The 24,316-nt window shown below is 46.7% G+C and overlaps 1 long non-coding RNA gene across 1 annotated transcript in view; it reads left to right on the top strand.

Moving 5' to 3' along the window:
- Nucleotides 1–23,350, top strand: part of LOC138504764 (uncharacterized) — a 245,847-nt gene extending 222,497 nt beyond the window's left edge. The window contains exon 3 of the long non-coding RNA XR_011279954.1: nucleotides 23,264–23,350. This is a non-coding gene — a long non-coding RNA (uncharacterized lncRNA). The remainder of the gene's footprint in view (nucleotides 1–23,263) is intronic.
- Nucleotides 23,351–24,316: the final 966 nt, after the last annotated feature.

Genomic DNA, 24,316 nt, shown 5'->3' with positions numbered 1-24,316 from the left:
GTTCACGTCCTGTTTCTGGTGGGCCCTTACTGGACTACTGGGTATTGATTCTCGCTTCTCCTCTGCCTATCATCCTGAAACTGACGGGCAAACTGAGAGGGTGAATCAGGCCCTGGAGCAGTATTCACGCTGTCTTACTCTCCAGTACCAGGATTCGTGGCTAACCTACTCCATTTAGCTGAATTTGCATATAACAACTCATGGCACTCGTCTACTGGCTTTTCCCCCTTTTACTCTTTGTATGGCCAACATCCTCGTACCCTTCCCCTTCCTGATTTGCCCTCCACCACTCCTGCTGCCGATGCCTGCGCCCGCAATTTGGTCACAGTCCATGCCCAAACTCTTATCCATCTACGGGAGGCTCAGGTGGTAATGAAAGCCAAAGCGGACAGGAAGCGGGTAGCAGCCCCTGAGTATCGTGTGGGGGACCGGGTTTGGCTCTCGACTCGCCATTTGCACATTCCTGGATGTCGCAAACTGCTGCCGCGTTTTGTCGGCCCCTACAGAATTTCTAAGATCCTGAATCCTGTGGCTTTTCGCCTTTCCCTTCCACCCGCTTGGCAGATCCACCCTGTGTTCCATGCCTCGCTCCTCAAACTCTGTCCTGCCCCTACCCGACTCAATGCCCCTCCTGCCTCTGTTTCTGTCTCCTCTCCCGATGAGTATGAGGTCAGGGCCATTTTGGGTTCTCGTTTCTTCAGGGGTCGTCTTCAGTATCTTGTGGACTGGGTGGGTTATGGCCCTGAGGATCGCTCTTGGATCCCTTCCCGTAATGTACACGCTCCGGTTCTGGTTGCCCGTTTTCATAGGGATAACCCTTCCAGCCCACGGGGCCGTGGGCCTTTGAGGGGGGAATCTGTTACGTTTCCCACGACATGCCCTGTTCCTGCCAGACAACCCACAGGCACACGTGCTAACCACATACGTACTAACCCCTCTACACTTCAAAACAAGGGTATCCCACGCACACATTCTGGCTTACGGAGGTTGCGGCCTCTCACCCGTTATGCCAGGACATGGTCATTTGGATCAGGTGTTTACCGGCCTTCGCATCGCTGGCGTCTACAATGGAAACATCTGCTGGCCCGCAACGTTACACGTTGTCAACGAAGATCTACACGTCACGTGATCAGGCCAAACGTCACGTGACAACAACATCTCACGTGACTGCATCACCTGACGCACGTCATATGATCATTCCAGCATCAGGTGACCTTCCCTATTGGCTTAAAAGGCGTCCTGAAATTGATAGCATTGCTTCACAGCTGTTTACCTTCAGGACTTTACGGCGTTTGTTCGCATGCTTGAATCTCGTTACTACGACCTCGGATATTGTCTACTGGATTGCCTTGTCTACCGGACTGCTTTGTCTGCTTCTTGCTTCTTACACGTTACCAGACCTCGGACTCTGTTTACTGAATTGGACTGTCTTACGGATTTCGTTTTTGAATTCAGTGACTTTGGCCATTGGCCTTCTGCTAGGCGTTTGCCTGACCTACATTACCACAAGCCACGTGTGTGCCGCCATCCAGGGTTTGGATACCACCCACATTCCACACCGAGAAGCTCACCAAGCCCTCTGTCCCGGGTTTCACTGCCTCTTCCATCAGGGTGTCACCTTCCGTATTTCTAGGTAAGAGGTGCTTTATATCACTGTTGGGTATACCTTGTAACAATCGCACATTATCTGATAACCACTCATTGCCTTACAGCGCTCAAGGGGTCCTTCTGGCAGTTTCCGGTTCCAGACCTGACGGCTCACAAACAAAAAACCTGTGGCCTCAAAGACTGCACAGACATTCTATACCAATTGTCTGTGTGGTACTTGGGGACGGAGGCACTATTAATCTGCACGACCATGAAGATCTTAACAGTCTGTGAAGCCATCTGGTCGTGCTTAGGACCGACATGGCCGCCGCCACCTCTGCTATCCACCATCGTCTTGACGCTTTACAAAGCACACACCAACCATTGCCTGCTGACGCCGAGTTTGGGGATTCCAACCCTCCTGTCCAGCCTGCCCCTACTCCACCTCCTGCTCCCACTCCTGTGTCACTCCCGACCTCTTTTCCTCTGGCTGCCCCAGAACGCTATCAAGGCGACCCACGTAAATACCGTACCTTCATCAATCAATGTAAACTTCACTTCTTATGTAGACCCCAGGCCTTCCCTGACTCTGTTACCAAGGCCGCCTTCCTTCTATCCCATCTATCTGGCGCAGCAGCCACATGGGCAAATCCATTCTTGGAGAACGATCATCCTGTTTTATACGATTTTGAACTTCTAGTGACTGAAATGGCAAAGGTGTTCGATACTCGATATAGGGCACAATCACGAGACCTGGAACTCTTAGAATTGTCACAGGGTAAACATTCCCTAATTGAGTACATCACTCGGTTTAACCAACTCGCCGCGGAGACATCCTGGCCAGAACAGAAAAAGGCCATTGTTTTTTACAGAGGATTATGCAATACCATGAAAGATGCACTCGCCGTGGTTCCATCCCTACCTTCCGTTTTCTCTGACCTGGTTGATCTCACCCTACAGTTAGACGCTCGTAGAACCGAGCGTAAAACAGAGACGTCCTTTTCTAACCTGCCTCCTCCAGGTTCGTCTGCCACTGGCGCTGAACGTATGCAAATCGGTGGCATTCGAAGTCCTATAACCCCAGCTGAGCGAGAACGCAGGAGAACCAGTAACGCTCGTTTTTACTGTGGTATAAGTGGGCATTATGTAAAAGAATGCCCCCGTCAACCTAAAAACAAGACTCTGGATTTTCCGAAGGCTCGCCCTTGAGAGCGGGGGTACCGGCGAGCCCATCATTGACCCCCACTGAACCCATGTTCGGCTCCATCAGGCCCATAGTGGTCCATGCATTGTTGAAACCCACTAGGGACATTGAGCATGATGTACGCATCGTGATTGACTCAGGGGCCACTGGCTGTTTTATAGACATCACACGAGCTCGTCATCTCAATCTGCCTCTGGTTCAGAAAGAACATCCTGAGCATGTACAAGCAGTTGACGGCACCTCCTTGTCTTCTGGCCTGATCAGATACCAGACTGCTCCTTTGGAAGTGGTGATTCAGAATACCCACAAAGAAATCATGTCTTTCGACCTTATCACCACCCCCCAATTCGGCATCATACTCGATATTCCCTGGTTAAGACAACATAATCCCTTGATCAATTGGGAAACTGGGCAGGTAACGTTTGAGTCAAACATATGCCAACACTTTTGCTTAACAGAACCCGACTCGCTAACCTCTCCCTCTGCTATTCTTGGGGCCATGGCCTCTTCCCGACTGGAAGACGTAGAGCCGTGCACTCCAGCACATACCGTGGGAGCTGTGTTGACCAGCATTCCTGTTGAATATCACGACTATATACAGGTTTTCGACAAAGCTACGGCGGAGGGTCTACCCCCGCATAGGCCTTACGATTGCCCCATTGATCTGATTCCTGGCGCACCTATACCAAAGGGAAGGATATATTCTTTATCTCCTTCTGAAGAAACGGCTTTGAAAGATTATATCCAACAAGCCTTACAATTAGGCCATATCCGTCCTTCTTTTTCTCCCGCTGCCAGCCCTATTTGTTTTGTGCCCAAAAAGGAAGGCGACCTATGTCCATGCATAGACTATAGGCGGTTGAATGCCATCACTATAAAGAATAGGTACCCTATTCCGCTTATATCCACCCTGCTAGATAGGCTGACGCGTGCTTCCATTTTCACTAAGTTAGATCTAAGGGGGGCGTATAATCTAATCCGTATGCGCCAGGGAGACGAATGGAAGACAGCGTTTTGCTCCCGACAAGGGTTGTATGAATATACGGTAATGCCCTTTGGGTTATGCAACGCCCCTGCCACTTTTCAGCGCTTCATTAACAAAGTCTTTTCTGACATCCTTGACATTTATGTCGTGGTGTATCTGGATGACATACTGATATATTCATCCTCCCTGGAAGAACAGGTCATGCATGTCAGAGAGGTCCTATCTCGCCTCCAAGACAACGCCTTATTTGCTAAACCAGAGAAGTGTTTGTTTCACTCAAAGGAGGTGGACTTCTTGGGATTTCATATTACGCCCGGCGGTCTTTCCATGAATTCATCAAAAGTCAGAGCCGTTGTAGAATGGCCTGCCCCGACCAACATAAAACAACTCCAATCCTTCCTTGGTTTTGCTAATTTTTACCAGCGTTTTATCGCCGGTTTTTCTGCCATTGTTACACCACTCACGACCTTAACCAGCCCTCTTGTTCCGTTTTCTTGGACACCCGAACATCAGAAGGCGTTTGATACCCTCAAGTCTAGGTTTACCACAGCTCCGGTGTTACAACACCCAGACCCAGAACTCCCGTTTATCCTAGAAGCCGACGCCTCCTCTTTCGCATTAGGGGCAGTTCTTTCACAACCCTGTCCATCTACCGGCCACTTACATCCAGTCTCTTATCATTCCCGGAAGTTCACATCAGCCGAATCCCATTATACGGTGACCGAAAAGGAATTGTTAGCCATAAAAGATGCCCTCCAGACATGGCGTCATCATCTCCTTGGGGCAAAACATCAGACAGTGATATATACTCACCATAAGAACCTGCAAGACCTAGCCACATTGAAGTGCACAAACAGTAGGCATGTGCGTTGGCATTTATTTTTTTCCGCTTTCGATTTCATCGTGAAACATAGGCCTGGCCTCTCCCATGGTAAGGCGGATGCACTTTCTCGTTCCCCTGGGGGGGATTCTTTGCCTCTGTTTCCTGATGCAGTGTTAGAAAAAGGTCACATCATCTGTGTATGCACGCCATCCCCTCCCATTCTTACCACTATCAAACACTGGGTCTCCCAACACCCTCATGCCTTGACAGAATGGGACGTTCTACTTCAGGAGGGGTTGCCATTTATTCAAGGTAAACTTTTCCTCCCCACTAGTGAGGTTCGCAATCAGGCACTCGCCTGGTCTCATGACGCTGCAATCAACGGTCACCCGGGGCAAAAGCGCACCCTAGAATTGCTACAGCGGTGGTGCTGGTGGCCTTCAATGAGAAGAGATGTTAAGAATTACGTTAACACTTGTTCGATCTGCGCCCAATGCAAACCATCTAGAGATCGACCTCTGGGATTGCTTCAGCCGCTACCGGTCCCACCCAAGCCTTGGCACACGATCTCTATGGACCTGATCACTGATCTTCCTCGCAGACGGGGTTACAACACAATCTGGGTGATCGTTGATTCCTATACAAAAATGGCTCGCTTTATAACTTGCCCAGGAATACCTTCTGCCCCCACATTGGCCCGACTGTTTTTCCAATCCGTTTTCTGTCTCTTTGGTCTCCCACAGGTTATTATTTCAGATCGGGGTTCCCAGTTCACGTCCTGTTTCTGGTGGGCCCTTACTGGACTACTGGGTATTGATTCTCGCTTCTCCTCTGCCTATCATCCTGAAACTGACGGGCAAACTGAGAGGGTGAATCAGGCCCTGGAGCAGTATTCACGCTGTCTTACTCTCCAGTACCAGGATTCGTGGCTAACCTACTCCATTTAGCTGAATTTGCATATAACAACTCATGGCACTCGTCTACTGGCTTTTCCCCCTTTTACTCTTTGTATGGCCAACATCCTCGTACCCTTCCCCTTCCTGATTTGCCCTCCACCACTCCTGCTGCCGATGCCTGCGCCCGCAATTTGGTCACAGTCCATGCCCAAACTCTTATCCATCTACGGGAGGCTCAGGTGGTAATGAAAGCCAAAGCGGACAGGAAGCGGGTAGCAGCCCCTGAGTATCGTGTGGGGGACCGGGTTTGGCTCTCGACTCGCCATTTGCACATTCCTGGATGTCGCAAACTGCTGCCGCGTTTTGTCGGCCCCTACAGAATTTCTAAGATCCTGAATCCTGTGGCTTTTCGCCTTTCCCTTCCACCCGCTTGGCAGATCCACCCTGTGTTCCATGCCTCGCTCCTCAAACTCTGTCCTGCCCCTACCCGACTCAATGCCCCTCCTGCCTCTGTTTCTGTCTCCTCTCCCGATGAGTATGAGGTCAGGGCCATTTTGGGTTCTCGTTTCTTCAGGGGTCGTCTTCAGTATCTTGTGGACTGGGTGGGTTATGGCCCTGAGGATCGCTCTTGGATCCCTTCCCGTAATGTACACGCTCCGGTTCTGGTTGCCCGTTTTCATAGGGATAACCCTTCCAGCCCACGGGGCCGTGGGCCTTTGAGGGGGGAATCTGTTACGTTTCCCACGACATGCCCTGTTCCTGCCAGACAACCCACAGGCACACGTGCTAACCACATACGTACTAACCCCTCTACACTTCAAAACAAGGGTATCCCACGCACACATTCTGGCTTACGGAGGTTGCGGCCTCTCACCCGTTATGCCAGGACATGGTCATTTGGATCAGGTGTTTACCGGCCTTCGCATCGCTGGCGTCTACAATGGAAACATCTGCTGGCCCGCAACGTTACACGTTGTCAACGAAGATCTACACGTCACGTGATCAGGCCAAACGTCACGTGACAACAACATCTCACGTGACTGCATCACCGGACGCACGTCATATGATCATTCCAGCATCAGATGACCTTCCCTATTGGCTTAAAAGGCATCCTGAAATTGATAGCGTTGCTTCACAGCTCTTTACCTTCAGGACTTTACGGCGTTTGTTCCCCCTCCCCTTCCCCCTGCACTTTTCCCCCACCCCTGCACTTGCGCGATCTGAATGACACCTGGCCTAGTAGGATCGTTGTCTGTCTCCCCTTGTTTCCTCCCCTCCCTGCCTCGTCGCGCCTTGAAACACCTGTGTATAGGCGCGTTACAAATGCCATATCATATCATATCATGCTTGAATCTCGTTACTACGACCTCGGATATTGTCTACTGGATTGCCTTGTCTACCGGACTGCTTTGTCTGCTTCTTGCTTCTTACACGTTACCAGACCTCGGACTCTGTTTACTGAATTGGACTGTCTTACGGATTTCATTTTTGGATTCAGTGACTTTGGCCATAGGCCTTCTGCTAGGCGTTTGCCTGACCTACATTACCACAAGCCACGTGTGTGCCGCCATCCAGGGTTTGGATATCACCCACATTCCACACCGAGAAGCTCACCAAGCCCTCTGTCCTGGGTTTCACTGCCTCTTCCATCAGGGTGTCACCTTCCGTATTTCTAGGTAAGAGGTGCTTTATATCACTGTTGGGTATACCTTGTAACAATCGCACATTATCTGATAACCACTCATTGCCTTACAGCGCTCAAGGGGTCCTTCTGGCAGTTCCCGGTTCCAGACCTGACGGCTCACAAACAAAAAACCTGTGGCCTCAAAGACTGCACAGACTTTGTATACCAATTGTCTGTGTGGTACTTGGGGATGGAGGCACTATTAATCTGCACGACCATCAAGATCAAAACAGTCCCACACTTAGTCCTCAATATCTTGAATTAGAGAAAATGAAACTTGAACTAGAGTTCAAGAGACTGAATACTCAGGCTGAACAGAGACATCAGGAACTGAATCAAGAACTAAGGCTAAGGGAAATGGAGCTCAAGCATGAGCTAGAAATGAAGAAATTATCTGTCGAAAATGCTTCTCTCTCTGGCTCCTCTAGAAGTTCCAGTCCTAAAAGACCCCGGATGCCTAAAGAATTGGTTGGTATGTATGAGCCTAAGTTGGATGTGTTGGATTGGTTGTCTCTGTTTGAATATAATCATGGGCTCCAGAACATCACAGGAAATGACTTACTCACCTGGTTGTTCTCTAGGCTTCCCCCTGTTGCAACTGATGTGGTAATGGAGTTGGGGGAGGAGGATAGGAAAGAGTATGAATGTGTGAAACTAGCTCTGATAGCTAGATTTGGGAAGACCCCTTCCCAGTATCTTAAGAGGTTTAGGACCCTCAAAAAGAATGATGGTACCCCTTGGGCTACCTGGGTGAGTGAGTGTTTGAAAAACTTAGAGGGATGGATTAAGGGTTACAAGGTTAACACTTATGAAGGTATGAAAAATCTTTTTATGTTGGAGTCAATTTATGATGCCTGCTCTCCTGAGCTCAGACAGCACTTGGCTGATTCAAAGGAACTAGATTCCAGAAAACTAGCTAAGGCTGCTGACTTGTGGGTTGCCAACAGGGCCACTCACAAGGATTCAGGGGTCACTCAGAAAAAGGATGAGGGAAAGCAGCCACCTAAAGTGAATCCAGAGAATGCTAATACCTCCCATACCAAAGAGGGCCACAAACAACCAACTAGCCAGGGTAAGCCCCAGGGTAAACCGAATCAGGCTAGTGTACCTTCTGGTCAACAACCAGAAGGAGGTCAGAACAAGCCACCCTTTCAGAGAGCATTTGGACAATGCTATATCTGTAAGGCTACTGACCATATCAAAGGGGATCCCAGATGCAAGAGTAAACCTGCAGGGATCAGCACAGCCTCCTTAGCCTTCACTCCTGAGGATGAAGTACAGATGGCTAGTGCCCACTTTGAACTCTTTGCTGAAGAACCCTTGGGTCTTCAAGGAACTGTAAACTTAGAGCCTATGGGTCTGGTTAGTCCCCAGAATAGGGTTGTGTATAACTCCCTACCTGTTAACTCTAAGGTGTATTATGTGGACAGTGTCCTTGTCAATGGCCAGGATACTCCTGCCAGGAGAGACACTGGGGCCAGCAGAACAGTAGTGGATGAAAGCTTCTTTCAACCTGAGGATGTGGCAAAAGCACCCAAAGGTCCCACTAAAATGTCTGGAGGCCCTGTCCAGATGGTTCATATTCTACCAGGCCTCATTCAGTGTAACAACATGACAGTGAGGATCCCTGTCAGTGTTCAGACTGAGGTGCCTGGGAAGGTCCTGTTGGGGAATGACCTGAGAACTCTAGGAGCAGTGTCACATACCCCCAGGCCTCCCAGTATGGAGACCCAGAACCTAACCAAATTGGCTAGAGAGGCCACCTTAAGGGACCACTCTAAGCCTGTGGGAACCTCTACTGAGACCCCCACTACAAGCCCTGGTGTTAGTAAGTTGACCTCTAACCCAGGCACATTTCAGGCTAGTACATTAGGGAAATGGGAGCCCCAACCAAGCTCCATCATTGTTCCCCCAGTTTCAGAGTCTGTGACTCCCCCTGCTTCTGAGGAAGAGGAGGTAGACCTACTGGACACTTACCTAGGCCTGAGAAAACTGGTAATTCTCCATGCTGGTGGAAAACCAGGAAAGAAAAGTCTAAGGCCAAAACCCTTCAGACTGTTGGACCTTCTACTGAAGACCCCAACTCAAATCCTAGTGTTAGGGGGGGAAACTCCTAAAGTAGGTAAGGTTAGATCTAAGAGGAAGGGGAAGCAGGTGCATTGCCTAACCCCAACCCCTCCAGCCAAGAGGCCTAAGACCCAACCTGCTCCCCCAAGAGAGGTGGTGAGGAACCTTGGAGGCCCTTCTAGATCTAAGGGAATCCTTTATAAGGACCCCTTGAAAAAGCCTAACACAGGTTCAGAAGTTGTAACAACTTCTGAGGGACTGGTCAACCAGATCCCCTATAACTTTAAAAAGACTGATGTTCCTCAAAGGGTTTGTAGGTCATATAGTTTACAAAGGAAAACCTTTGATTGGGCCATAAAACATAGGTCAAGGTGTCACCATCAAAATGCTGATGGACTCTCTAGGATGTATGTCATCGACTAGAGGTATGAGGTTCATCCAGGAGTGGATTAAATCCTCCTGTCCCTTAGTCTGGGGGGGGGGGGCGAGTGTTAGGGAGAATTCTCTGTTTAGGCTGAATTTCCTAACCTAGTGAGTCCCCCAGCAGCTTTGCTGGATTTTTTAGGGTTTATTTTTTTTCTCCTGCCAAGAGTGAGACTCTTTTACCCTCACTCTTGGACATGATTTGAGTGTGTTTCTTTGAATCTAGATGTGTTTAATGGGCTATGGGGTCTTTTACTCCATAGGGCTTCATGTGTTTTTGTGATGTGTGTTACACAGCACCCTCAGTGCAGTAACACAGGGGTGTCATAGTGACCCCCCAGTATAGACTCCATACCCTGGGACTGACTACTGTCTCCCAGGGCATGTAAAGTCACCATTGACTTTACTAGTCTTAAATTCTGAACAGAACCAGTACAAACCATCATATTGTGGACGTACTGGCTGGGGCAATTCAATTGCCCCAGGGTCTGTTAGTCGAGGGGGCACGTCTCCGTCCCCCCTGATCGAGTTTTGGCTGGTGGCAGTGGATACTACTTTTTATATTCAACCGCGAATATTTTCCTATGGGATTTCCCATTGTTTTAGGCTATCTTTATTTAATTATTTACGGTAGCCTCGAACATACCGCTGTTTTATTTAATTAATATTAATTCTCCGGTTGGTATTTTTTGCCAAAACTTGATTCTAAAATGGCGTTTGTGTTCTCTTCTGTGACTCCAACCCAAGTCGAGCCCTTTGTTCCACTTTTTGGCAGGCTTCTCCACAGAAGCCCTCCAAAGTGATGCCACTCTGTCTCGGGTACTTAGGAGGGGTGGAGAGGGATTTAGGCACCCTGGACTGAGTTGCCTAGGCAACTCAAGTCGCACTCCGTCCTGATTGGCCCAAGTGGTGAGCCGGCCGGCTCACCACTTAGCATGTTTGAGTGACAGCTAGGCTGAGTGAATGGGGGTTTTCTGCATAAAAGCAGGGCTTTGGGGACTGGAACTTCAGAAGTCGCCACAGGACCTAAGAATCCGACGAGGGAGAAGCTGAGCCGACCTGCCACGACCCCACCACCGGTGGAGCCCTGCTGGACCGTCTCACCACTTTTCCCAACGACAGAGGAGATCTCCCGCCGGAGAGTCTTCTTCCTTTGACTGGTGTGGATAACCAGTTTCACCGTCTTTTCGCCTTCCCGACGTATCTCATAGCCGCCTTGCCTGTGCCAAGCACCCTGGCAACCGGGATACCACGTTTTACCACGACCGGGAAACAAAGGTACCACCTTTAACCGGAGAACTCCACGGCTGGTTTCTTCCCTGGCAGTGCAACGACCTTCATCTTTCCTCCAAGTTGAGATCTTCTCTTCCCCTGGACGACGACGCGACTTGCACCCACTGCCAGGAACAACTGCCACCGCTGGAGGATCCTTCCCACTTAAGGTACCGTGTCCCACCTGGCTTCCCTTGCTACCGACTGTATGGGGTAGATTTAGCCCCCGGCTTTCGAACCTGGGTTAGCCTGGGACACCCTGGCTAAACTTTCCTAAGCCCCTCTAAACTCTTTTTGAACTCTCTGCAAGACTTTCTAAGCCTAGTGTAACTGTGTGATCTTGGGCGCATTTGTGCTCTGCTCTCTCAAAGAGTGGGCCTAGCCTTTGGACTTTGGCTCACCAGTGACTTTTGCTCTTCTGCCTTGCTAACAGTGTTCCTGAATCTTAGAGTGGTGTACCTTCCCATATTCTGTCTTTTTCCCTCCCTTTCTCACAAACTTATTGGAGTGCCATCTAGTTAAGCGCTCACCTCTGTATGAAAATAAGTGGTGTTTTACAGTGACTATCTGATAAGGGAAAAGGGGTGTATATATTACAATAGTAACTGTGTTTAGAATATTTTACAATAAGAGTGCTGGAGTGTTTCAAACCGTGTGTTTTTAAATAAATAATTATATACTTTGATACCAAAGCTCTGGTCAGTGTTTGCTTGTATTAATGTACCCGAGTGCCTATTGTGTATACTTTGCATACTGCCTAACTCTTCTTGAGGGAAGTCTGACTGCTCAGCCACAGCTATCAGGTAAATCTGGGTGGTACAGGCTGCTACCAAGTGGGTTTACTGCTAACACCTGTAGTCCTAAATCTTTTGCAGTGTTCCCTAAGGGAACTGCACAGGTTTCAGCCTAACATAGTAGGCGTTTTCTAATGGCTCCGAAACGAGAGGGGGGCTTGGCTCTGCCTAACTTTCTACGCTATTATGAGGCGACGCAATTACGGGTCGTCCGGGATTGGTTGCGGGAGGGGGAGGTCACACAGTCTAAGCAATGGGTGGCAATGGACAGAGCAGTGGCGCACCGCAGGCTAGCTGAGGTCCTATGGCTCCTGAAACAGCACAGACCCAGGCATCTGTACGAAAGTACCATCACATCGTTAATGGTGGAGAATTGGGATAAACTTGTGAAGGCTAAGGGTATCACAACCTTTCCCTCCCCCTTCACGCCTCTGTTTGGCAACGGGGAGTTTACCCCAGGGATAGAACGAGGCACCTTTAAACAATAGCAGGAGGGTGGATGTAGATGGTTGGGAGATCTGTTTAGGGGGGAAGATTCTCTCCTTCGAGGAGTGCAAGAGAGAATTTGGTGTGGGGGAGGGGGAGAGGCTTCGATATGTGCAGTTACGCCACTGGGTTTTGCATCCTGTGAACAAACTAGCTGCAACGATGGAGAAAACGCGTTTGAGAAGTTTCTTCTCTCGAATGATGGTTCCAAAGGCCTGATTTCCAACCTATATAGGATTTTGGATGAAACGCCTGACAGGCCCCCATGGAAATATATGCTGCGAAGGGAACAGATCCTCGGTAGGCCGATCGAACGGGAGGAATGGGGTAGACTTTGGAAGACAATCCCTAAACTGGTTAAAGCCTCCCAGCTGCAGGAGATGTGGTATAAGGTTCTGTATGGCTGGCACTACACCCCGGCCCGTCTGAAGGGGATATATCCCACTGCCTCTGGGGTTTGCTGGAGAGGGTGTGGGGAGGAGGGAACGACGCAGCATATCTGGTGGTCCTGCCCAAAAATTCGACCTTTTTGGATGGATGGATGTCCAGGGGGTTCAGGAACAGGCATTCGGCTTGGGAGGCAGCAGGCCCCCAGAGGTGACCCTCCACAGATGGGCGGGAGATTAAATCCCGGGGGAAGGCTAGAGCGATCTTGACATTAGCTGCTATGTTGATAATAGCACAGAGATGGAAGAGCAGGGAGGTGCCGGCTCTCTCGGATTTGCAGGGGACTGGGAGGAAAACTTGCTATTTCTTAAAGATGACTTTCGAATTGGCTGGCAGCCCCAGCGTCTGCGTTTACTGGACTTGCAGTAGGGGTGGGCGGTGGACTCACGAGGGCAAAGGACTATAGTTAAAACAGAGCTGCACCAGGGAGGGGGGATTGGGAGGGGGGACTCTGTTTTCGTCACTGTATTTTGGTCACCTGGGTGTTTTCATTCATGGTTTAAATGATCTACAGACAAATTGGAGATGCCTTTGGGGGGGTGGGAATTGGGGGGGGGGGAGTTGGGGAATGTTCTTTATTTTTTTTTCAATGTTGTAAAATCAATAAAAAGAAGTTACAAAAAAAATGGTGTTCAGATATCCAACATGCTTAAGCCAATAAAATATCCACCCTACAAAACAAAATTTCCTGTAAAAGAGCTTCTCTAAATGACCGTCCTCCATCCAAAATAAATGGGAATACCAATGCTGATGAATCCACCCGATTCAACTTCCCCAAAGTTTCTATTCCCGAAGTGGAAAGAATTATTCTGTCCCTTAAACCCTCCAACTGTCAGGGCGATCTCTGGACTGCGCAGCTCATCAAGGATGCCGCACATGCCTATCACCCTTCATAACAACACTTATTAACGCGTCCTTCTCTACTGGTACCATCCCTACCAACCTTAAACAATCCTGGGTACTCCCACTCCTAAAAAAACCTACTCTTGACCCATCTACACCTACCAATTATAGGCCAATTACTACAGTCCCCTTCCTTCTAAAAATTCTGGACAAGGTAGCCTATATACAAATCCAAAAGCACCTGGAATTACACCACCTACTAGGAGCCAGACAATCAGGCTTCCATCCACAACATGGAACGGAGACAGCCCTCATCGATCTCAAGACCCAAGTTGATGAGCTTAGAGATAATGGTAAATCAGCCCTACTCCTCCTCCTAGATCTCTCGGCTGCGTTTGACCTTGTTGACCACACTATTTTATGTAACCACCTTGACACAGCAGCACACTTCTCTGACAACGCTGTTATCTGGATTAGATCCTTCTTAAATGGTAGAACAATGAGGGTCTTCTCGCCTCTAGCAGCTGTCGACCCCATAACCATCACCTGTGGTGTAAATTAGGGATCTTGCGTCTCGCCCACACTCTACACCATTTTTACTGAACCCCTTTTCGATGATCTGGATCATCTCGGTATCACCTACACTAACTATGCAGATGATAACCAGATCCTCCTCCCGCTTTCAGGGGATTATGAAAAGGATTTGGCCTTGTTGAACAGAGTGTACATCATTATCCAGGCATGGATGGCCACGCCTGGTCTATGCCTGAATTATGACAAAACCGAACTTGGCCACCCCCACTAACCTTAAAAAATTAGGCTCTGACTATTCCTCTTTCATAATTGATGGCAACATTATTAAAGTAGAACACAAGGTAAAACCACTAGGCTTTTATCTTCACTCAAACCTCTCATTTGCAAAACAGGTCAATTCTTTAGCGTCCTCCACGGCTTACACATGCAAACTTATTCGCACCGGCAAGCCATTTCTCTCTGACAGTAGCTGAACCATCCTGGCAAGAGCCCTCCTCCTGTCTCGCCTGGACTATTGCAATGCCCTCTACTTAGGATCGACTAAAGCCACTATCTGAAGAATCCAAACATTACAAAACAATGCCCTTAGAGCGGCATTAGGCATCACCAGAAGAGATCACATCTCCGAGAGCAGCCGACAGAACAACTGGCTCCCAACCAACGACAAAATCCTCCTAAAAACCTTGCCGCTCACCCACAAATCTCAACAATGCTGCCCCCATCTACCTGGCCGAGAGATTCCATAAACAGACCACCTTGAGACCACCTAGATCAGCTAACAGAGATTGCCTCTCCATATCTAGTTTCAAACATTCCACAATCGGAGGCAACCGCTTCCCCGTGAAAGCAGCCAAACTGTGGAACTCCCTGCCTCCCACACTTAGAATAGACCAATCCTACCAAAACTTCAGATCCAACATCATTATGTGGCTGAAATCTAATGACCAGTAAATGATAACTCCTGCTCACCAAGCAGCTAGGACTCACTGATACAGTATCTTTATGCCTGCATGGAGTGTATCCTTCCTGGCTTCTCTCGCCCTGCTACCGTTGTGGTAACTACAACTGCCCCACTCATTGCCTGTATACTTGTACTTATGTCCGCCCCCCCGGTTATATCTTTAAACACCTAAACCTTGTACATACTGCTTCTGTAAGATATCTGTATCATTTGTATATACCCCTCTTGTATCCTATGCCTGTAAATAGGTACCATCTGTATATACCCTCTTGTAATTAAGGACTTGTATGTAGATTTTATACCTTTTCTGTTGCAACTAAGCCCTGCATATACTTGTAACTGCTGCGCCCTGTTACCCCCGGGTATGTTGCGCATTATAAATAATAAAATAAACTAACAAACAAACCGTTCAATAATTGTACAGACCCTGAAACGCAAGGTAGACTAAGTCACTTTAGAAGCTGGCTACATGTAGTGAATAGAATGCAGGCAAAGCTGCCATTGTATAGAAGCTGGACATCGGTATCATGAATTTTAGTTAGCCAGGACCCATGAAGAAGAAAGGGAAAATTGTGTTGCAGCAAGAATACACTGAAATCGTGGAGCTACATGGCGAGGTTGTCTGGCCTGAAGTCAAGACTGAAACAGCCAAGGTCAGCTATCTAATCTGGAAAGGAGCAAAAGTACAAAGGATGAATCATCCCTTGTTAAGGTGCAAGGAAAGAACGCCAAGAGTACAAAGTTTTATTCATTTAAGACATTTAAAAGCTGCAAAATGGACCAAATCGTGGTCTCCTGTCACGTGAGCGAAGGATGAAAATAGAGTCAAACGTCCTAGGACAACGATAGTGAGTGCCTGCACTCCCATGTATTCCCAGAGACAAGGATACTTTGGAAGGCCAAGTTCAAAGTCAATCTTTATGGCAGAAGGCATGGGCGATGAGAGATGTTGGGCTAATTGCGTGGGGAGCTAGAGTCAGGGCCACCTCCTTACACCTGGGTCTGGGCTTATCTGCTGCTAAATGAAACGAATGTTCCAGACATGGCACAAGTGTGCCAACCAATTGTAGAGGTCCATATAACAAAGGACCTTATAGTTTTAAGACCAATCAGAAACCGTGTTCTTGATGTTTTTGAAGATGATATGTTTTAGAGGTAGGCATATATTGCCCACCTGACAGTGGGCAGACAATCACAATCCTAGTTCCTATACAATGTGTACTTAGATGTTCCTCTTAAGCCTATTCCGATCCCCAGTAGGTTGGAGGACGTACTAGCTTACCAACTGTACCCCTCTTTTATTTGATGCACCCTGGATTTACGGGCCATGCCCTGTACGACTCAAGTCTACAATCCTAAAACAGAAGTCCACCCCATACTCCCGTCCCACAGTTAGAACTGGGAACTCCGATCCTCCATAGAGAGGTGAGTCATGAATCCGGGCCATATACTACGTGTGGCCAATTGTCTCATGTAGCTTGTGGGGAGATCCCCACTGACTTGGTTTTTAGCGATAAATAAAGCAGACCTAATATCAGCTTTTCTATTAATTAGGCAGAAGGAAGGACACACAGAGTACCTGCCTCCAGCTATTATGCTTGGCTTCGCCCTCTTAACACACCAACACAGGTAACTTTATACCTATTTAGGTGGTAGTCTCACTATTAGAGTTGCACTAGTATTTTGAGAATTGGCAGCCCACACAAGTTTTTTTTTTCCTGATGGGGAAAGGAAGATAAGGAACTCCACGCTGGCTCCTCTGTTCAGATCCTAGCGTACTCTAAACGCTTGTACATGAACCAGGGTCTCTCTCCTGATGAATGCTCCAGATTTAACACCTGCTTTGTGAACTAAAACATGTTGAGAAATTGTATTGTCTAACCTAAAGTCAGTGTTCAAACAGATGCAAATAATCACAGAAGCATTTGCAAAATAACCCTATGTTGTTTCAATATGGTTAAAAACTAGGATATAATTGAATGTACAACAGATATTGTAAAGTTAACCTGGCCACACACGTGGTAATTTGAAGATGTGTCTAAACCCATGAGAAACCAATACTAGGGTTGGTTTTCATACAATTTTAGTGAATTCTAATGTACACTGTTTTTATTTCAAAACTATTAATGATTACATATGTTTTTAGCCACTGGAAGTGAACTCTCCTTTCAGTTTTTCCTAACCCACCTGCTTCTATTTCCTTTGTTGTTTCATAAAACTGTACTTTGCCATCTTCCTGAATTGGTTTGGTTATTTGGACTCAGTTATTCTGTGAACCCATCCATTGCATGCATGTTCGTAAAGGGCCCTAAACTCAGAACCTTTGCCCGCAGTAGGTGAAGGAGGTAAGGTGCTGGGAATCTGGATGCACCGTAATGGAAAAGAATGTATTCTTAAGATCAACTACTGTGAAGTAAGTTGCTTCTTTGGATATGTTACACAAAAAGGTGGCTGGATTTGGTATCACCGGAAACTCTGTGTCTACAATGTTGTTTAAAAGGAGGAGGTCCAGCACCATCCTCCAAGACAACCCCTTTCACCTTTTACACTGGCTATATAGCCGTGTTACATGGGGAGTCTGATGGCTGTATGATGTCCTGTCGTCACAATGGTAAAATACTTTCATAAATCACTTCATCTGCTTCCTGTGACAAGGGGTACTGTTTGACACAGGGCAGAATTGCCCCTGTTTCAGCTTGATCCAAACGGCCCCTATTCCTATCAAGAGACCCACATCATGGGGTCCGCTGGTCGATATTTCTTTAGGCACTCTGTTCAGATCTTCTTGTAGATAGGCTGATAGTGCTTTGGTAAGACATATTTTTTGGGAAACCTCTCTGTGTTCTACAACCACCTGACATGGTATGCATATCTGAAACACCATCTCTCCTATGTTGTCATCATCTGTAAAAAGCTGTTAGACAGTCACGTCTGTCAAGCGTTGTGCTGGGTCTATGCATAAAACTGTGCGCTATTCAATGCCATCATCGTTTGTACCATGAAAAACGACTTGGTCTTTCTTTGTTATGGCTGCTTCTAAATGTATTGTGATAGTGGTGCCTGGCGCCACTTCCTTGTGAAATGCTGATCTGAACAGAAACCCTGTGGATAATCTAAATGTGTGGTCATTGGTCCTGGGCACCCATCCTAACAGTATCTCTACCACATAAAGGAATAATTCTGGATGAAGTGGTGCATCTTGCAGAGCTCTATAGGTGCAAAATGCTTTCATGATTGCAGCGACCCACGTGTAGTACACACCTGGGGTGGAACACACAATGCCCGTTTCGGAAACTGAGATTGTCATGTTTAGTTTGCTCATAATATCTCAGCCCTAGATGTTAATCAGTGTCTGTTTTGAATACAACAAGGGTGCTACAACCTCTTGTGTACCTATGGTAAGGGGCAAATCTTTAGTGAAAGGAACCGTTACAACAGCCCCATAAAACCCCTACTTGTCCATTATTTTGTCCAACAAAGGAAACCTCCCTTCTTTAATACAATCCCCTGTGTCAAACAAAAATGAAAATGTTCTGTCACCTATTGTCACTGCAACCTGTGGTTCCTCTTCCATGTCTGCAGTTACTGACAGAACTCTGCACATCAGAGCACTCTGTGTGCTGTCCTATGAGGCAGTCATATTTGTGCCTAGGAATGTGAAAGAGTTTCCTCCCAACACTGTTACTCCATTCTAATGTGGTACTGCGCCTTGGGGTAACACATTTCTGTCGAATTGATGAGCGGATGCCTGCGCTTATGCCTGGAGGGCATTGTGTTGTGGGTATTAGGGAAACTGCTGCTGTTGGGTCATACTCTGTATAGTTTGGGAAGCTGGGGGCATCTGGGTAGTTGGGTGCATCTGGTATGATGGTAATGGGAATGTCATCTGTTGGGGTTGCATCTGTGGTTGCTTGGCATACATCATGTTCAGGTCTATAGGGGTACCCCCAGGGCCAAATTGTGCCTGGTTCCTGCTTCTACACTCTCGTGCAAAGTGTCCCATTCTCCCACAAATAAAGCATGGCCTTCCGAGCCTCGGTCTTGCGCCGCCATATCCAAATTTAGTTCCCCTTCGTCTCTGGAAGCCACCCCTTGCTTGTGGGAAATATCCTCCTGGTGGAAAATATCCTACTTGTGGAACATGTGGGGGATACCTGTGCGCTTGTATCTCGGCTCATCCTTTTGTCTCAATGCCTACCACCTTCCCAAATTCTCCCTGTACCGTTTCGGGGAGCCCTTTCACACATATATGATAAAAAAGGTGGATATAATGATTGTGTTTCTAACTGCCACCTCTCCTGTATCTGCTGAATATACAGTGCAGGGTCCTCATCTGGTCTCATAGTGCGAGCGAAGATAGACTGGATGTCTGAGGTGTCTGGGTAAATTTCCCCTCATATTTGCCATATGTGTGCTCAACAGTTATCAAATGGCACACCATGATGATCATCACTTTTTAATGTAACTCTGGCATATCCTACCTTTTTCCAAAGTGCACCTGTTTGTTCACTCAATAACCAGGCGAACAAGCTTTTCATATCCCCTACAGCCAGGGTAATCGCTGCTGTCTGTTTCTCAAGGGTGTAAATCCACTTGCTTACCCCGCTGTGAGGGACGGTAAGCTGTTAATTAAATTCTCTTTATCCATATTGGGCCAAGGTATATACTGCGGCCCCCCTGGCCCTTTCTGTAATAAGGAAAACTGTGTCCCCTGAATTTGCTGCTGTACCTTCTCCTCTTCCTTCTTGCTTCTTACTACAGCTATTTTGGTGGGCCTTTTCCTGCTATTTTGGTGGGCCTTTTCCTGAGCCACCCCGACCATGATGGTATTCTATCTCTGCCCTCCTCGGGCCATGATACCCTGCTTATGTCCTCCAAAAAAAACCTGTCCCCTGCATCTTCTGTTACACTCCCACCATCATTGCTTTCTGCCTACGGGTCAACACATGCTGAATCACTATCCACTACCTCTACTTAGGGAGATCTTTGACAGGTGTAGTGTCACTTTTAAACAATTGTTCCTGATGTCCACTTGTCTGCTGCTACCGTTGCACACTGCCCCTCCTCCTGCTCCTGTGCGGCTCCGACAAGCTCCTCTTCTGTTTCTTTTAATACATCATCTATCTGCATTCACGCGTGCTTCCCTTTTTCTGAATAGTGTTTGATGTTGAATTGCCGACAGTGTCTGTTGATGTTTTTCGAATTGCCCTGCTGGTTTCCTTGTCGGCCCTTTTTTATCGTCACCTACATGTGCATAGTGGGTATTGGTATATCCTGCAGCAGGCTGCAGGAGAAAGCACCCATAAGGGGGCGTGCTGAAGGCACTCTAATTTCCCTATTAATTTTGTCTGTCTCATTGTTAGGAGCGTCCTCCACTTCCTCAAACATTTTCCACAATTCCAATATCCTTTGTATACTCTTCAGTTTTTTTTCTTTGTGTGTGGACAATAAATATGTATACATATGTTCCAAACATGTTTTGCATGCATGCACTCTGTGGGCCAAGATTTAAACATTTTTCCTGCTGTTCCCTACACCCACTCAGCGTGGTATTTTAGTATTTTATCCCTATTCTATCTCATACATGTATAATGGAGTATCCATTGTGTTAATAGAATTCCACCCTTCCCTACTCAAGATCTAATGACACTGTCCTAGCAATGTCATACACTCCCAAACCTCTACATTCCACCAATAAATCAATTTACAAAAGACGAATTTGTCCCAACAAACCCCAATTTACAAAAAATCGAATATGCCTAACAATGCTTCATCCCACCAATGAACCAATTTGCAAAAAATCCAATTATAAACCAGTTTTCTTTTTCTTCTCAAAAGCATCCACACACACACCCCAAACCCAGCTCTTCTTACTCACACATTGCTCATATGAACCAAATCATTCACATCCAAACATAAAGACTTCTACATACACCACTCAAACAAACCTTGGCCGAAACCTCTAAATATGCCACTCCAATAATATTTCAACAAATCATAGTTACAACAATAACTTCCTCTCGCCCCTCCCACAGAGGTACGGGACGGAGGAATCCCTTTCTACTTCAACACAGCGCTGTCTTTCCCCTTACAAGAGGAGATCCCACATCAATTCATAACTCTATTCTACTCATGTTGTCATCTTTCCCCAGAACGGAGGAGATCCCTACAATGTCTCATTAAAATCACATACAGTACGGCGCTGTCTTTCCCCCAATGGAGAAGTTATCTTCCATTTAGTCTACTAACTAATTAAACAACAAACTAACCAACAACAATAGACAAAAAACATTCACAATACTGTGTTTTCATGCGAGACTTCCCTCACGTGATATGGGAACTAAGAGTCCCCTCGATGCTGAGTCTCCTGTCTCAACTGCCTGCACCACCCAGATCGGGGGCCCACCTAAGTGATCAGGCAGACTGTCGGGCAACTCTACATCTGCTCACCCCCCTGGTTGTGATCACACAAACTGGTCTCTGCAGGCCGACACCATGCCCCCAAGGTGTGCGGCAGGGAGCACCCGGCTCTTCAGGGTCCTGGAAATCTTGTTGGGCTCCTTCAAATGTAAAGGTGCATTACCCCAAGGTATTCCAGAAAATAGCACAAAAGTAATTGAAAATGGAGTGCAGAGCTTGCAAGAAATAAATGCTTTTTATTTGCAAATTCGGCCGGGAGAATGGCAGACATTTTCGTGTTACTGAACTGCAAAAAAATCAAAAAGCCCATTCCGGGCTACAACATTTGAAGCAGAAAACTGCAGGTTTAACATATTCTCTAAAGGTAACATTAATTCTAATTCTAGCATTTCAATTGGCTATTCGTCATGAAGCCCCTAAAGAACACTACACATTTAACATGGTGGTTTGAGGTTTCCCTTCATGTGATCATTGAAAATTCCACCCCTCAAACATGACATTATTTCATAGCTGAAAATGTCACACTCTCATTGGCACTCTTCATAATAAGATTTGTAAAAAAGCTCTGCCCTTATTGGACAGTGACACCTGAGACAGCTCGGGATGCAGCATTCCACCGAGACAGAGCAACTGTGTAGTGAGTGGAAATCAGTGAGGTCAAAACATTATTGCATCCTATGAAACAGCACAATTCTTTTTCTGTGATTGGCCTTTTGGCCTTCCTCCCTTGCTCTAAAACACCAGTCTTGAGACATGCTGCCAACTCTGGGTGTGATCTTCTAGTTATCTTCTCACAATGAATAGGTGTGTGAAAAAACATGTGTGCAGCCCTCCTGCTGGAAATTAATTTCTTCTATTTATCTGTTTCAACATGGCAATTTTAACTCCGGACCAAATGTCCTGTTCTCAGTGGATGCACTTCTAGTTCTTCATTTTGGCTATGCTGCTGTCTAGTCCTTTGCATGCATCTCACTGTGCCCTTCACAACTATTATATATTCATTTGTTTATCGTCTGGGAAGACACTGGCTGTCTCGGCCCTTATTTCAGGCACCTAAGAAGTTTTCTCCCTTGCAACAATTAGCTGAACACTGTTTGGCACCTCTCTCCATCCCACCCTTGGCTGCTTGGAGCTTCTGCCTGTCTGCAAAACAAAATTCAACCAAATGTCCTTAGTTCAGAACTGCGGCCTAGAACCCTATAAGGGCAACATCTGCAGCCTTTAGCAATGGTGGATATGCTCTGCTGCACATGTGTTTTTTCTATGCAGCACAAAGCCTGTACACTCCCTGAACTACATATGCTCTAACTACAATGTCACACCATGGAAAACACGTGACCCCCTATGTTCTCTACCAGAGTTCTGCTGCCAGTTTAAAAGAGTTTTCTAATCTCATACTTGCACACACCTTTATGACGCTGGACTTGCATATTTACACTGGAAACAAATGAGCCAGCCCTGAAGGAAGATGGTGGTGTCCTAGTTATCAGTGTCTCGGAAAGTGGCAATACCATGAGGTGAAGCCCACGTTCGAGCTCCCTAATTGGAGAAGCATATATACCTCAGCTCCTGAGTGCTAAAATGGCTGAGAGGGGCAAAGTAATGGCATAGGGTGAGGTTGCTAATATATTGAGCTGTTTGGTTGCCCCTTCCACAGGTAAATTAAGTATAATTAGATTTTTCCTTGTTAATATTTGTTGTATTTGCCCATGTGTGCGTGAAATAACATGCCATCTGAAATGATATTATAAAAAACGTAGGATATTACATTAACACATTTTCATCTGTTTTAAAATTAATACAAATTACGGCACAACATGTCTGCTTTTTATTATAGGAGCAAAAGGTACAGTTACAAATGTTCGCAAAAGAAGACAATCTAAAGCATTTGAGCGATGTTGAAAAATCCTTTGCAACATTTACATGCCAATTCGCAATGGTAAAAACAGTTCAAGAGAAGTTGGAGCAGAATGGTAATTATCTCATTCGAATATCGAAATGCCTTTTTCAGTTTTCCATGTTCCCAGAAATAAAATATCCCAACCTGTATCATCTTGAATGTTCCTCCCATCTAGATAGCATCTTACCGACCGTGAAGTGTCGCACTGGGGTGGAGGGACAGGTAGCCCTCCACAGGGCTCCATGCTGGAGAAAATTTCAGAGCATTCTGGGACATTTTTCCCCTGCTTCTGCCTCATCCGTTACCTTACTGCTACCAAGACAATTCAATTGAGCAAAGAAATAAAGCTCTTTCATAGATTGGTCATTTGGGAACAAGAAGCACGCCAAGATCAGATACTCAAAATTCAACAAGTTTATTAGGCACTGTGTATAGGGGTAGGCCAATTTAAACATGAACATGATATTCCCCAAACAAATAACATATAGGATGGCGTTGTTTCACAAATGCCTTTCACTCCGTTTTTTTGCATTCTCAGGCTAAGTAGTCAGGTTTTCAAGCCTAAACCATCACTGTTGCAAAGTCTAAGATGAGTTACCTCAGTCCTCCATGTTAATACATACTCCAGGATGTACCAAGCTCTTCTCCAGCATGGGGCTGGCCTGAATTCACATGCTCATGAATATTCCCCGTCGTCAGGCTGGGAATCCTCGGTAAAGAATGCTTACTAGAGAACTAATTTTTACGGTTTGTGCTCAACCTGTTGCCAGCGAGAGGAACTATAACCATTTACTTGAAGTTAAAAGAAAAATATCCCAGTTTTATGTATTATGAGCAGAGTACTAGATAATCTCTATATCACTCAATAATTCAGTGTCCAGTTTTAACCAATTTGAGGATTACTCTATTTGGAACATTTGTTCATAAAATAGATTGGCCCTCATTATGACCCTGGCGGAAATCGAAAAACGATGGCGGAAATGCAATACC

This window comes from Ambystoma mexicanum, chromosome 11 (genome assembly GCF_040938575.1).
Source record: "Ambystoma mexicanum isolate Mex_15411 chromosome 11, UKY_AmexF1_1, whole genome shotgun sequence".
Classification (NCBI taxonomy): domain Eukaryota; kingdom Metazoa; phylum Chordata; class Amphibia; order Caudata; family Ambystomatidae; genus Ambystoma; species Ambystoma mexicanum.
The sequence above is the reverse complement of the archived record's forward strand: the minus strand, read 5'-3'. Positions and strand labels throughout refer to the sequence as shown.